This window comes from Equus caballus, chromosome 18 (genome assembly GCF_041296265.1).
Source record: "Equus caballus isolate H_3958 breed thoroughbred chromosome 18, TB-T2T, whole genome shotgun sequence".
NCBI lineage: Eukaryota > Metazoa > Chordata > Mammalia > Perissodactyla > Equidae > Equus > Equus caballus.
In genome coordinates, this window is record NC_091701.1 from 33,338,392 (window position 1) to 33,352,613 (window position 14,222).

The following is a 14,222-nucleotide window of genomic DNA, read 5'->3' on the forward strand; positions in this document are numbered from 1 at the left end:
ACATATGTGGTCCATTGTTACGTGGTGCATGGCTGTAGCATCATATGGAGTATTTTCACTGCCCTAAACATCTTCTGTGCTCTCCCTCTTCCCCCCTCCTTCCACTCCAACCTCTAGCAAACACCCATCTCTTACTGTCTCTATAGTTTTGCCTTTTCCAGAATGTCATATATTTGGAAACATACAGTATGTAACCTTTTCAGATTGGCTTCTTTCACTTAGCAACATGCCTTTAAGGTTTCTCTATATCTTTTCATGACTAGATAGCTCATTTCTTTTTACCACTGAATAATATTCCATTGTCTGCATATACCACAGCTTATTTAACCATTCATCTACTGAAGGACATCTTAGCTGCTTTCAAGTGTTGGCAGCTAGGAATAAAGCTGCTATAAATATCCATGCATAGGGTTTTATATTAGAATCATAGGATTTTGTTGTTGTTGTTTATTTTTTTGTTTTACATTTTGGTTTGTGTTGTGTTGCATTGTTGTGTTGTGTTCCACTTTGGCCCCTCTTACGCATGGGCTTTCTGTATCTGTGTTTTTGTGTTTTGGTTTTTTCAAAACCGAGAATAACATTTTTATCCAATTCACAATCAAAAATGGGAAGCCATCCTATCATTCCCAAATAAGAAAAAATGAAAATAAATTATGATTTTCAGCTTCAGGCTTGAGTCAGATTGGGCAATGGTGCATTTGTTGTATCTTGCTGGTTCCCTTTAAATTGAAATGCATTATGTGTAACAAGAGAAAAAGATTAATAATAAGGCAGCAAGCGGCTAAAGGAAGGCCACACTGACTTCTTTATTATGGTCTGTCAAAGTAGTAATTGATATAAAATGTGGAAATACTGCTAGAAATTTGTGAGAGAGACCAGAAGATATTTCAAGATAGAATTAGACATGCGTTAAGAAAAATATTAGGCTTAAAACATTTCAAAAGGGCCATTTTATTAAGTGAGATTTTAATTTTAACAGTTAACTCTATTGACATTTTTTTGCCTACTCTAATATAATTCAATTATGAAATTATAAAGAGATGGTTCTAAGGCCGTCCTCAGTGGTGCACCTTGTGGTTCATTTGACAAGTCTTTGTATCCCCTCAGAGACTTTGCAAAATAGATACTCAGTAAATGCTTCTTAGACAATAGCTACGTACAAATGTATAATGAGGGCATGGCTTCATTGCGTGGCAGTCAAGATGAATATTGAGGCATCTCACTTCTTCCCACCACTTGTATTTCTTTTTATTTCCTTTTTTTCTTGTATTTCTATCTCTGTCCCTTTTTTCTCTCTCCTTTCTATCCTTCTTTCCTTCCTTCCTTCCTTCTTCCCTCTTTTCCCTTCTTTTGATTATTCCTTTTTCTGCTTCCTTCTTATCCACTGTCCTTCTTTTCTTCTTTTCCTCCTTCCTTATTTTCTCTCTTTCCTCTTCTCTTTTGTTTCTTTCTTTTTCCACTCCATGTCTTCCTTTCAAGTGCTTTTTGTTCATTTGCCTGTAATTCACTTATTGGTCTCCAAAACTCTGATGGACATCAAGTAGTGCCACTAGGAACCATGGGGGCTAAGGGGTGTCCAGCTTGCTGGATGGACCACTCACAATCATAACTGGAGTGACTGACATTTCCATGGCTGTGTTAGTCTGGATTGAATTTTGTATAATCACTCATTGTCCTAGATTCAAACATATTTGCCTCAGTGTATTCCGTAAACCATTGACATTTGGATAACTATCCACACTGGAATTCTGAAGAGATTATGAAAATTGAAACAATATGGGGCAAAATAACAGATTTTACAGAGGGTAAGATTCTACTAATGGCACAGTGTAATCTATTCATTGTTTTGTGGTCCTGTGTTCTCCAAGGAGCATCTGAAATCTATGAGGTATTTCTATATCGATATTTACATTGGTCTCTCAAAATCCCTCTGGAGACGTTAGTTGCGAAATAGATCAAGGTCTCCCTTGACGGCACTCTGTTTGCAGCAAGTGCTCTGGGAGATTACATTTCTCTGGCTTTAGTCACTGAAGTCCTGAGATTAACATTCTCCTAGGAGGGTAGTCACTGTCCTTGGAGAGCTTGGCCTGTGCATTTTGAATTTCAAAGGGCAGGGAAAACAGCTAATAATTTACTCAAAAGCTCACAGTCAGGATCTACCCCAAATAGCCCTAGTCCTGCTTCTTACAATTTCTTTCTCTCCCCTTTCTGCCCCTTCTCTTCCTGCCACCTTCCGAATAACTTGGAGCTCCACTGGTTCCTCAGAGGGCCAAGCACAATGCTAACCACCTAAGCTTTGAGTACTTAACTTCTTAACCCTCCCACTGAGCTTCATTTGCTGCACAGATATATACGCCTCTTCCCAATTTTGTTTCTCAGCAATAATTAGCCATAATGTGGACCGCAGTCCTAACTTTTATAATAGAATCTATGTTCATTCTTCTTAATTTGAAAAGCAGTTGAATTGGATGCTTTATATTTCCTTTTCTCAAAAAAAATCTCCACAAACAAAATCAAGCTAATTTTTACTTACGTTGGGAACTCAGTTTATAACTCTTCCAAGACTATCTCCCCTTCCTGTCACAACCCCAGTTCGTAATTCTAGGTAGAAGAAAATTCATACTCATGGTATACTCTGATCAGTGCTGTACAGTACAACTTTCTGTGATGATAAAAATTGTTCTATATCTGCATTGCCCAATTCAATAGTCACTAGGCATATGTGGCTAATGAACACAGCATATGAACTTTTATTTTTTTTCCTTGTGAAACAAAACCCTAGTAAAATAGAAAGAACAGATTTATGGATAGAAGAAAAAATAGTAAATCTACCTTCTAGTGACACCCAGTGCAATGGGAAAAAGTCTAGAAACTGATATTTTTCAATACGGGATTTCCATTAGGATTTGATGAATAAGGAAATAGTAACCAGCAGAAAAGTGATGAGTAACAGAGTTTTTACAGAGTTCAGAGAATAGGTCCAATTCTCAGCTGGTTTTGGTAAACAATTAAAAAAATTCAGTCAGAGCCTGATAATTTATGTTCAACCATTATTTTGATAAATTTAATCAAATCAGCTTGTGTATGTAAAACCGAATTTAGGAACTATGGAAACCTTGTTAATTTTGTAAATAATAATAATACATTGTGGAGCCATTTGCTAAGTACAGTTTGCCATGGTGCAATGTATGTCTGAGACTCAGTAATGGCACAAAGTGACAGAACTGACAGAGATGTCAATACTGTGTAATTGGTCCATCCCCAAAACTAAATCCAATCTAAGCGCAAAGGCATTTCTGACAGAATTCTGGAAGTTGATTTATCCCCGCTGAGCATGTATTATTGAAATTTCAATGACATGCTTGATGAAATAAAAGGCTCTGAAGATGCATTAGTTTTAGCATGGGAAGGCTCATGGTGTCCATTAAGTTACACTCTTTGAAAAGGAGTATCATTCATCTTTAACACTCAGACTTTTCCAAGTAACAGTGGGAAATTGAACTGAAAGCCTTAATGGAGTAGACATTTTATGAGCTCATCTACAAACTCTAGTTTTGCTTGTGAGGTAGTTGAAACGACTATGGGTATGGTGAATAAAGATGGAAATAAGACTAGTTAGACTCCCATTTTTGTGGGGCAAGTCATTCAACCTTCCCAGTATCAATTTCCTCGTTTGTAAAATAAAAAGTAAACTAAATTAGTGGTTTACAGATTTTTACATTTCATCGTTGAGTAGCAGTTTAAATACATATTAGGTACTATATGTGATAAGCATTGTCAAACTTTTAGTTATGCCAATTAGAGACAGTGGAAAGTGCCATCTACTCTCACTGTGATTTCATAAATGATAAAAATGGCCGTCCTACTTTGGGCACATCACGAGAAGACAGGATTCTCTGGAAAAGACAATAATGCTGGGAAAAGTAGAAGGCAGCAGGAAAAGAGGAAGACCAAATAGGAGATGGATGGACTCCATAAAGGAAGCCACAGGCATGAGTCTAGAGGAGCTGATGAGGGCTGTTGAAGACAGGACATTGTGGACGTCACTCATTCATAGGGTGGCCAGGAGTTGGAGAGAACTTGATGGCACATAACACAGAAGAAATTTTAGCACCAAAAAAGTTGTTAAACCTAGCTTTATGAAAATCATTCCCTACATAGTTATCATTTTTCTTAGACTTTTTCCCTGATCAGTATGGGTCTCTGGAACACATTTGGGAACCCCTGGATCTTTACAGCCCTGGTTTTTTTTACTTGTCAACCAACAAAAATTATTAAATAGACCTAGTCTCTGATCTCTGTATTACTCAGAGTCAATTACTTAACAATTTTCTGCCTTTTACTATTTCCTTATTTGTCAAGTCCTAATAGAAATCCCATATTGAGAAACACCAGTTTCTAAACTTTCCTTCCTATTGCACTGGGTATCATTGGAAGGTAGATTTACTATTTTTTTTTTTAATCTATCTGTTCTTTCATATCTGTTCTTTCTTACATACTAAACTTTTGACTAAAACAGCAACAAAAAGCCTCATACTTATTTCAAGTGCTCAATTGTTACATGTGGCCACTGGCTGCTGTATTGGACAGTCCACAGTTCTAGAAAGTTCTTTCAGACAGGGTTAATCTAACAATGTATATACCAGAACATGAATTTTCTTTTTTCTACCTAAAATTACTGACTAGAGAGGTTGAGAGAAAGGTGAGGATTGAAGCTTGAGACAGTTATCAACTGAATTCCCATAAAGGTCAAAAGTAGCTAGATTCTGTTTAGGGGATTTTCTGAACCTAGATTTTTATGGTCATGCTTAGCTTTGACATTCTTCTAGCTACTTCTTTCTGCTTATGTAAGAGAGCAAGGCTAAACATTTTCCGATTTTGGTTTCTTGAAACCTAGATTCAGATCCAGTCCCGGGTTCCAATATTTTGCGGGAGTGAAGGATTTTTGGAAACAGCTGCTCTCTTTGGAATACCCTGCTTTTCTCCTTCCAGCCCTCCACCCCTGCTGCCTCCCAACCCAGTCTCCATTTACTCAGTCTAGCAGGCAAGCCCGCCAAACGGCCTCAAATAGGCTCCATCTGCTCGCTACCTAATCTCTATTTAAATCAAGCTAAGTAAACACTTTTTCTGGGAAAACTGGGCACAGTTCTGCAGTGGAATTGTATGGAAACATCCCTACTCACAGTTCCTACAGCATTTGTTTCTGGAGCTTGTTATTCTTTAAGGTCTTTCAGACCATGCTGTAATTAGCACTGCAGTTTTGCTTATTTTTAAAATGATTATCTACCCAACAAAAAAAGGAAAGGCAAAGCTTGTGGTTATTTGGTTAATTTAGTCAGTGGAGTCAGCCACAACAGATAATTAAGGCTTCTTTTTTAAAGAAATCATTCAGAGAATGAATGACTCTGTTAAGTTACCTGCCTTGGTCTCATCCATTAGATGGTGAGCGCTCCATCTAGCGCTGTCTGGAATGAAGATATCTACATCTCTGTTATCCTCCCCACCCGGCCTTCCCATCCTGTCCATCCCACTCCCCCTGAAAGCCTCAAGGAAACTGATGTCACTGGTTGTTTCAGTGGTCAATGTGAAACCTGAAACTATTTTTCTGGAAATTGCAGGGCTCTGCCATTTCTAAATGGATGGGAGGGGAAGTGTGTCACATCAAAATCGAAGAGTAGTTAGCCACTGTCAAGAAGTGGGACTAAGGGCTCACAACTAATGGATCTTGAATTTCAATTTTCCACATATTTATTAATCACAAAATGGTTCACAGAAGGTCATGCATACATATGTGTGTGTGCCTCAAATTTTTGCACAGATTCTTCATGGTAGCCTCTTCTGGTGCCTGGGAAGACAGAGTCAGTTTTAGTGATTACAATGTAACCTCTTGAGAGGTTTATTTTTTTTTAACTTTTAAAAAAAACCTCCAAATTTTATATAATCCAAAAACCATAGATGATTTTGTTCCTTACTTGCTGTTTTCTTGAGAAGTTTTTCTTAGGACCTATCCAGATTCTGTCTGGTCTCAAAGGTGCCTCAGTTCTGCTCTGGGCACATGTGGTGTGGTGCTCTCTTAAGACCAACACTTCAGGGTATTTTAGATAGGACTGGCAAATCTAAGTTGATCAGGCCCATTTTACTTCTGATTTTTCTTTAGTTTTAGTTCCTTCTCTACATGTAGTCTGCTCCCTAACCAGTTATTCACATACTCATGGTCTATTAAGATAACTGTTCTATTTTAACTTCTTCTTCTTCTTCTTTTTTTTTTGCTGAGGAAGATTCACCCTGAGCTAACATCTGTGCCAATCTTTCTCTATTTTGTATGTGGGTTGCTGTCACAGCATGGCTGCCAATGAAAGGGAGATGTCCATGCCTGGGAACCCGAGCCGCTGAAGTGGAGCGCACCAACTTAACCACTAGGTCACAGGGCCAGCCCAACTTCATATTTTTTACATTCAATGTTCCTTTTCAGAGATCAGAACAATGGTCCTGATTATTGTCTCTGGTTATTCCACCAACAGCAGCTTCAAATCTTCTCTAAAATCTCTCTTTGTGCCATTGTGGGTAGGGTGTCCCAGTGACCTGGTTTAGCACCATGTCTGGAACTTCAGGTTATAGATATAAACAAAGATATTGTTTCTTTTATTTTATTTGCTAGTAGAGGTATGCTTAATCAAAAGAAGACTGATAATTCCTTACACATGAATACCCTCTCCATTCTGGCACCGAAAAAAAGCATAGACTTTATAGTTGATCAGAGGACTTGGCCCCAGATCTGACCCTCCATTTTCTGGCTGTAAGACATGGGATAGATTAATTAGCCTCTTTGAGTCCTCTATTTAAAAAAAGAGCATAATAATCTATAACTCATACCACTGTGGTTGAATCAAAAGAGAGTGTTCCCTGAGGACTAGGACTGTCTTTTCCATCTTGGTATCTCCTCTACCTAGTCCATTGCTCAGAAGAGGGTAGGTACTCACTGAAGTGGCAGTTTGAATGAATGAACATTAGCGAAAGGATGGATGACTGAATTAGATAATAGATGTAAAGATGCTGTATGTCTTTGCAGTTAAAGAGAAGTTTTTTGACCTTATTAAAACAAAAAGGAAATGCTTTAGTGTAGAGGACTGAAAGTCTTACTTAGAAATAGAAGGCCATCATGGTTTTAAGCACTTTTGTTTCCTAATTAACACCTAGAAGCTAGAGTCTAAATCAGTGGCAGACTTGATGACAGTCTTTTCAAAGTATTTCTTAACTTACTAGTAATGTCAACAGCAACAACAACAATAACGATATTAATAGCAAAGCTTAACAGAGCGCATACAATGTGCTGGGCACTCTGCTAAGTACTTTATATGCTTTATTTCATTTTATCTTCAAAAATGACCCTCTGATATAGGTAACAGTATTTTCCTTAGACACAGAAAGGAAAAATAACATAACTAAAACCACACAGCCAGCACAAGGCCAAGCCACTGCCAAACCACTATCTCCTTGTGATCAGTTCAAAGTCACACTGTAATAGAATCTTTGGTTTCCTGGTCTCGGTTTCTTGATAGGAACAACAGGAGAACATAGACCATGGCCTATTCAACTTTGAGTGCTTAGAATCTAGACAGTTTCTGGCCCATAGTAGGCACTTGAATCTTGAAGGAATTAATTGCTGATTCAGCCCATGGTATACATAAACTTTGTTTTCAGGCATCCCAAAGAGTTCAGTTCAAGGAATGCTGCTTTCTCTTCACTTCCTCCCTCACTCCTCTATCCCAGCCCACCATCCACAGCACTCCCCCACATCATTTAACCAATCCAACTTGTGGCTGTTTTGGCAAGGTCAATTTTTGGAAATCTCCAGTCCAATCTAAGTTATAATGGAAAAAAGAAAAAAGAAAAATAATGAGAGGTCTACAGTATGTCTCACTCTGAAATTATAGACCATATCCAGTATTTTCTTTCTGTTTTTTGTACTTCCTTTTTTAATTTCAAGTAAGAGTACAGGAGGTAAAGTCTCACGCTGAGAACTCCTTTTGGATCATGATTTGTGATGTGTGTGAGTTTGAGGTGCGTGTGCTTATAGGGGATATTTTGTCTCTTGTGCCACAACTCACTGACAAGATCTATTAAATTGCATTAGGATGAGAAACAGCGTCTTTCCTAATAGCGATCCAGCCTCTAACCCGGGAAAGGAATCAGGACTATTTTGGGGAGGAGCTACCTTCAGCCTTCTGATGCTCTATCCTCAATTTCTTTTTATAGAGTAACTAGATTGAGCAACACCGTTGTTTGCTGCCCCTGGGAATGCTGTGTTCTGTCAACCATCTCCATAGCTCTCTACAGGTCAAGGTCTTCTGGCTGCCCCTCCAACTTCGCCATTCATTATGAAATTGTGCCTACCTGGCTTCTTTTGTTAAGCACTTCCACCTGGCCCCTGTTGTTCATGGGACCTTATCATCTTCTTGCTATGAGGAAGCCAAGTTCTGTAAGAGTGTCTCCTACCATCAGTCCACACCAATAGAGAATAACCATCACTGAGCATCTCAGTGATGCTGGTGCCACTCTCACCAATGCGCTTTTTATCACTTTGGTAAATGGAGTATCCTCTAGGCCATCTCACAGAACAGAGGCGGCTAGTGGGCTCTCCAGCTTTATCCACTGTATCCAGTCTAACATGCCACTTTTCTGAGCCTTTCAATACCTTTTTCCACTGTCAGTCATGGCAGTCTGGCATTTCTACTTCACCAAACATGGGCCATCACTTCTTATCACTTCCAAGAGCCAGCTTACCTGCACATTTGCCCAGGCTCTTGGGGTCCTTGCACCAGTGTTGAATACTATATCATGGAACAGTGCAACCATACTGACAAAGTTCGTCTTTTCTAACTTTATGTCTTGCACCTTTGATCAGCTTCTTCAGTAGCTTACCTACACCCCTGATTAGATTCTGCAGCTTCTTTGTTCTATAGTCCCTTTCCTCTTAGCAGACTTAGGGCTTCCTCACCTATATTATGTTTTGGCTTAGCTGCAGTTATTCTTCTGTGTACAGGAGGAGAGGTGGAAGTATATCCTGAAAGGGGTTCATGGTGTCTTGCCAAGCAGGGCGTTCACCACCATCTACAAGCAAGGAGCAAGGTGAGCTAGCCTTTCATAACGAGGGTGTGGACCACTTGTCTGGAACCAGAAGACACAGAGAGATCTGGGAATTCGAGATTTTTTTTTTAATACATTGACCCAGACCTCCCCATCCCAGTTTCAAGGTCTCACTCTTTCCCAGTTAACACTCTGAACTTGGTTTAGCTTAATTGCTTTGATTGAGAATTCAACCTTCTCTCGAATTCTGCTACTCTTCTAGTTCAGTTATGGGCCTGATCTTCACCTTTTTCTGCCCTCTGGTCGCAGGATGAATGTCTCTTTATTTGCTGAAGAGAACTTCTGGCTTTCACACTTCATCTTGAATTGTTAATTCATCATCCTCAGCCTATCATCGACTTTCGCCAGTGCATTGGTTCCCCAAGCAACAATCCTCTATTCATTCAATAGTTCTTCACGAACCACTTCACCAAACTACTCCAAGGCTAGAGACACTGCCCTACCAGTGCATTCCTGTCCACCGTTATTCCATCCTAGGTCACCAGTTGTGGAAGCTGTAACAGCTGTACTACAGCATGCCAGGACTATCATTACTCCACTAACTACCTAAGTGATGGGGTATAGATTGCCAATCATCCAGCTCCAAAATTTCATTTTAGTTTCTGCTTCCTAGTACCACTCCTGGTACCCTGCTGCCCATAAGATGCCCTAGCAAACAGACTCTGATATAGACGTTTGCATTCCGGAAGTTCACTGGGGATCCCTCCCAGGAGCAACACCTGTGCGTGAGTGAATGAAGCAAGATTGTGCGGAGAGAGAAGTCGAATTTGTGTTGCAGTCACTTCATAAGCCTCAGATGATCTCATAGTAAGCTCTGGAGCTGGGATAGTTCTTCATTTTTGTGCCACTTTAAGGCATGGGAGCAGGGACTTTACACTCTTACTTCAACCAGGTGCTCCTGGGAAATGTGTTTGACTGTAGGCAAGGAAGCCCTCTACAGCTCAGAGCAATTCTGGAAGAGCGAGCATCCAATACTCCTAGCAGCTGGGAGGAGGAGGGGCAGTCCTGAAGGGGGATATGGGAAGCATTTGACGTAATCCACTTCATTCGCTTGTGGATTCCTTTAGGAGGCAACATGTCTCATTCATATTTGTAAAGCCACCTCCTAGCATGGTACCAGGCATACAGTAGGTATAAGATAAATGTGGTTGACTCAGTGCATGTAAGTGGGATGGTGAGGGAAGGAAATCAACTACAAGAAAGAGATACAGTTTAGGGATCTAGACACACTGGATCTGAGAGGCCATTGTGACTTTTTTGTGTAGATGTCCAATAAACATTTGGATGAATGAGTATAAATCCAGATTAGGAGTCAAGGTTAAAGCAGTAATTTGGGAGTTGTCAGAATATGAACATTGTTGGAGTTCTTCCTCACTAACAGAACTCTAATTTTAAAATTAGAACACACTATGTTTTCCAGTGTCCTTAGCTATGTGACAGGGTTTTGGCTAATGAAATGTAAGTTCATATTATTAAGTGGAGATTCTTTAAATACTCCTAAGAAGGATGACAGACTCAACTGGCTCTCGTCCTTTTCCTGTCTTCCTACCACCTGAATATTTGCAGATTTTGCTGTTGGAGCTGCAGCAGCCATATTGTGATTGACTCTGAGAGAAAGGCCAACAGACATCAGCCATAAAGTCCTTGAGCCACTACACTAGCTCAGGATGTCCTACCTGTCATATGAAAGAAAAGTAAATTCCCATCCTGGGCACACCTCTCTTTTTTCATTCTCTTATAGCTATAATGATCTTGGATAAGATGACCACAAGAAAAAATTAGAGTGGGAAGAGCAGATGCTGTCAGAAACTTTGAACTTTGGAGAACACTACTGTTTAAGGAGTGAAAGAAGAGCAGCCCATGAAGACCAACAAAATAACAGACATCACTTGCAGATGCAGGAAGAAGCCATGAAGAGAGTAAAATCACTGAGGACAAAGGAGTAATCAATATTTTGAAATTCAGCAGAGCAGACCAATAAGAGTCAATATGTGTCCATTGGATTTGGTATTTAGGAATCGATGTAGTTTAGTACATCAATAGAGAAGGCAATTGAAAAATTCTTATTGACTTTGCTTAATACTAAATTGCTTATGATGATTCATTCATTAAACAAATAATTATTGAGCACCAAGCAAGTACAAGGCACTATATGTACAATGATAATCAAAACAGACCGAGAGCTTAGAGTCTCATAATTTATAAAGACGCTTCCCACTGGCTATGAATGAAAGTGTGAGCATTTATAGCTTTGGGTTATTAAAAAACCTTGTTAAAATTTGATCATGAAGTCCATTCAACAAGGGCTATTATACAGCCTACATTACACTGTACTTTTCATATTGTCTTATACATCATGGAAACCCAAATCTTTTAACCACATTACAGATGCTTAAAGCAAGGGTAGAACTTATGGGTGTGTCTTGGGGGAGAGAATTATGAAATTGGGTCATAAGTCAGCTACACCCACTCAACCAGATGTGATTGAGTTTGTGCTCGTCCATCTGTATTATGTGAATAACTGAAATAATGGAGAAGGGGGCTTGAATCAAAGAACACATCTACACATGTCGATAACAGCAACAGAGGAATTCCTAAAAAGTGTTTTTGAAATGAAATGAAATAGGCTACCATCAAGATGCATGTGAAACCTTCTAATTTTTTTTTCATTTTCATTCTTTTATCTATTATGTAAATAGATAATTTGAAGGTTTGAAAAATCCAAATGCATAGCTAGTGGCACATCACAATAACTTATCTTCATTCTGGCAATTGTTGGAATTCTCCTATGGTTCATGGTAAAAAACACTTCATGGAGTAGGTATAGCGGTCCCATCTCGTTATGGTGTGTGCACCAAGACATACCTCACTTCAGGGGGATTGGGTTGCTGGGCTTGAACTTTTTGACAGAACGAATGGATTTCCATTCTTTCCCCAGGCCACCGCAGCTCTACGGCTGGTAGCACTGTCGATTTAGAGGCAGTTACAAAGCAAGTCAAAGCAACAATAGCAACTGGTTATTACAAGTAGAGAAATGAAAGGGGTTGGAAAGATAAAAAACATAGGCCAGAAAATATATATTATTTGCACACTGGATTTGCTAGATATAGATCAGAGTGGACACGAGGAGGGATGATGACAAAGAAAGATAAGATTTCAACTACTCCTAAGTACCTGTTTGAGATAGATGAGTGAGAATTCTGTCTGTTAGGGTCACTACAGTTTCAGTTTCTAAACCTCCTAACTCAACAAGAGATTTCCCAAAGGGCTTGGCAGAGTACAAATGTGTTTCACGAGTTTTGGAAGATTCTGTTTCCTCAAGATATTTTGTTGTTGTTGAGATGTATGGAAAGCACAGAGTCAAGGAAAGTTACAGTAGACAAATTTGTTAATCATTATTGACCCTTTAGACATGTTTAATTCAGTATCTATATGAAATTTCATTGAGCACTGGAAATATGCAACATAGGAAGAAGTATTCAGAGAGGGATGTTTAAAATGCAATCATAGTTTGGTATGATATGCTCAACCTGAGTAAATGACTAAGACATATACTATATGAATTATATGCTACATGTATAAATGACAAAAGTCAGACTAGATTGACCTAAAGTTCTTTTTAAAATATGTATTTCCTTAACACAATTTAGCAAAGAGATTCCTTTAAGCAGAAAAAGTTGGTGAAATACCTCTCTTTAAGCATATTATGTTTAGATTTAGGCTGGTTTGGGAGACTTTAGGAATGCATTGGTGATAAGCCTATAGAAAAACAAGCAGGCAAACAAAATAAACAAAAAAGACAATTATTAAGTTCAGGGAAAACAAAAAGAGTTGCAAGGAAGGAAAACTAATCCTGAAATCCCAAATTGCTCAGATGTGAGTGGTGTATACATACTTGTAGTAATGTAAATACCACATACTGTTCTACTCAAAATACTCTAGAATCTTGTCTGTGTATACACAAACACACACATGGAGTCGAGGTCAATAAATAATGCTTAAACTGAAAAGAAAAATACCAATATAGGCACACTACCAAGAAATATAACTGTAAAAACCAAGATAGATAGCTACAATTTTTTAAAGTGGTTGCCTCTGGAGAGCAGGAAATGGGGAGAAGGGTGGTATTTGGGGACCGCTGTTTGGGGACTGTTGCTCAACCAGCTCTGGAGAAGAACTTGACCCTTTAAAATCTATAAATATGTGATTTTGATAAAAATAACTACTTAAATCTAAAAGTGCATGTCACATCACAGCATATAATTTAAAGAACCAGTGTTTATATGTGTATTTGAGAGGACTTTAAGGGTTAACGACAGTTAATAATTCTTATTTCTGAGGAATGGAATGATAGCAATGGGGAGAGCAGGAAGAGGACTTTGATGCACTCCAGTAGGTTTTATTTTTGAAATGAGCATGCATTATTTTGTCAAAGTTAAATTTCTATATAAAAATTTATGTGAATTAAAAATTAAAGTACAACATACTGAGAATTAAAATTTATATTCAAGCATATTTGTGTGAAATCTTAAGTGTTGTACATGAATTTTGAAGCTCAAATTACCTGAATTACCCGTTTATCACTTGGAGACTTTGGTTTGGGGAAGATATAACCTTGAGCTATGCAGGAACAAAGTCTGATCAAGTGGCATATTTGATGAGGTTAAGTGAAATCGTTGCACATAAAAGTATGTTGTATAAACAAATTCATGAATTAAAATACCTCAAAAAGCAGTGGGCAAATAGTAAACCGAAAATGAGCAAGTGGCAGCCCAGAGACATACTCTTTTTTAAAATTACCTGGAACTATTTGGAGCCTTCCAGAATTGATTATCATTCAAATACCTACCTAGATAGATAAATGTTTGGCTACTGTAGGTCTTACCATGAAGTGTAATGTTTAAATGAAGCTCACTCATCCTGAATTGAGATTGTCATAAGGGAAACATATGTGGTTGATTAGGTTGGTCAAAGAATTGGTTGAGTACTGCCAAGTTTCTTGCTTTGATCCCCAAGTGGGCTGCTTGGCTTGGTTCTATGCCTTAGCCACCGACTATACTTCCAAACCCAGCAGT

The 14,222-nt window shown here is 38.6% G+C and overlaps 1 long non-coding RNA gene across 1 annotated transcript in view; it reads left to right on the forward strand.

Moving 5' to 3' along the window:
• Nucleotides 1–11,234, forward strand: part of LOC111768834 (uncharacterized) — a 31,485-nt gene extending 20,251 nt beyond the window's left edge. Inside the window, exon 3 of the long non-coding RNA XR_002801421.2 lies at nucleotides 10,889–11,234. This is a non-coding gene — a long non-coding RNA (uncharacterized lncRNA). The remainder of the gene's footprint in view (nucleotides 1–10,888) is intronic.
• The last annotated feature ends 2,988 nt before the right edge of the window (nucleotides 11,235–14,222 follow it).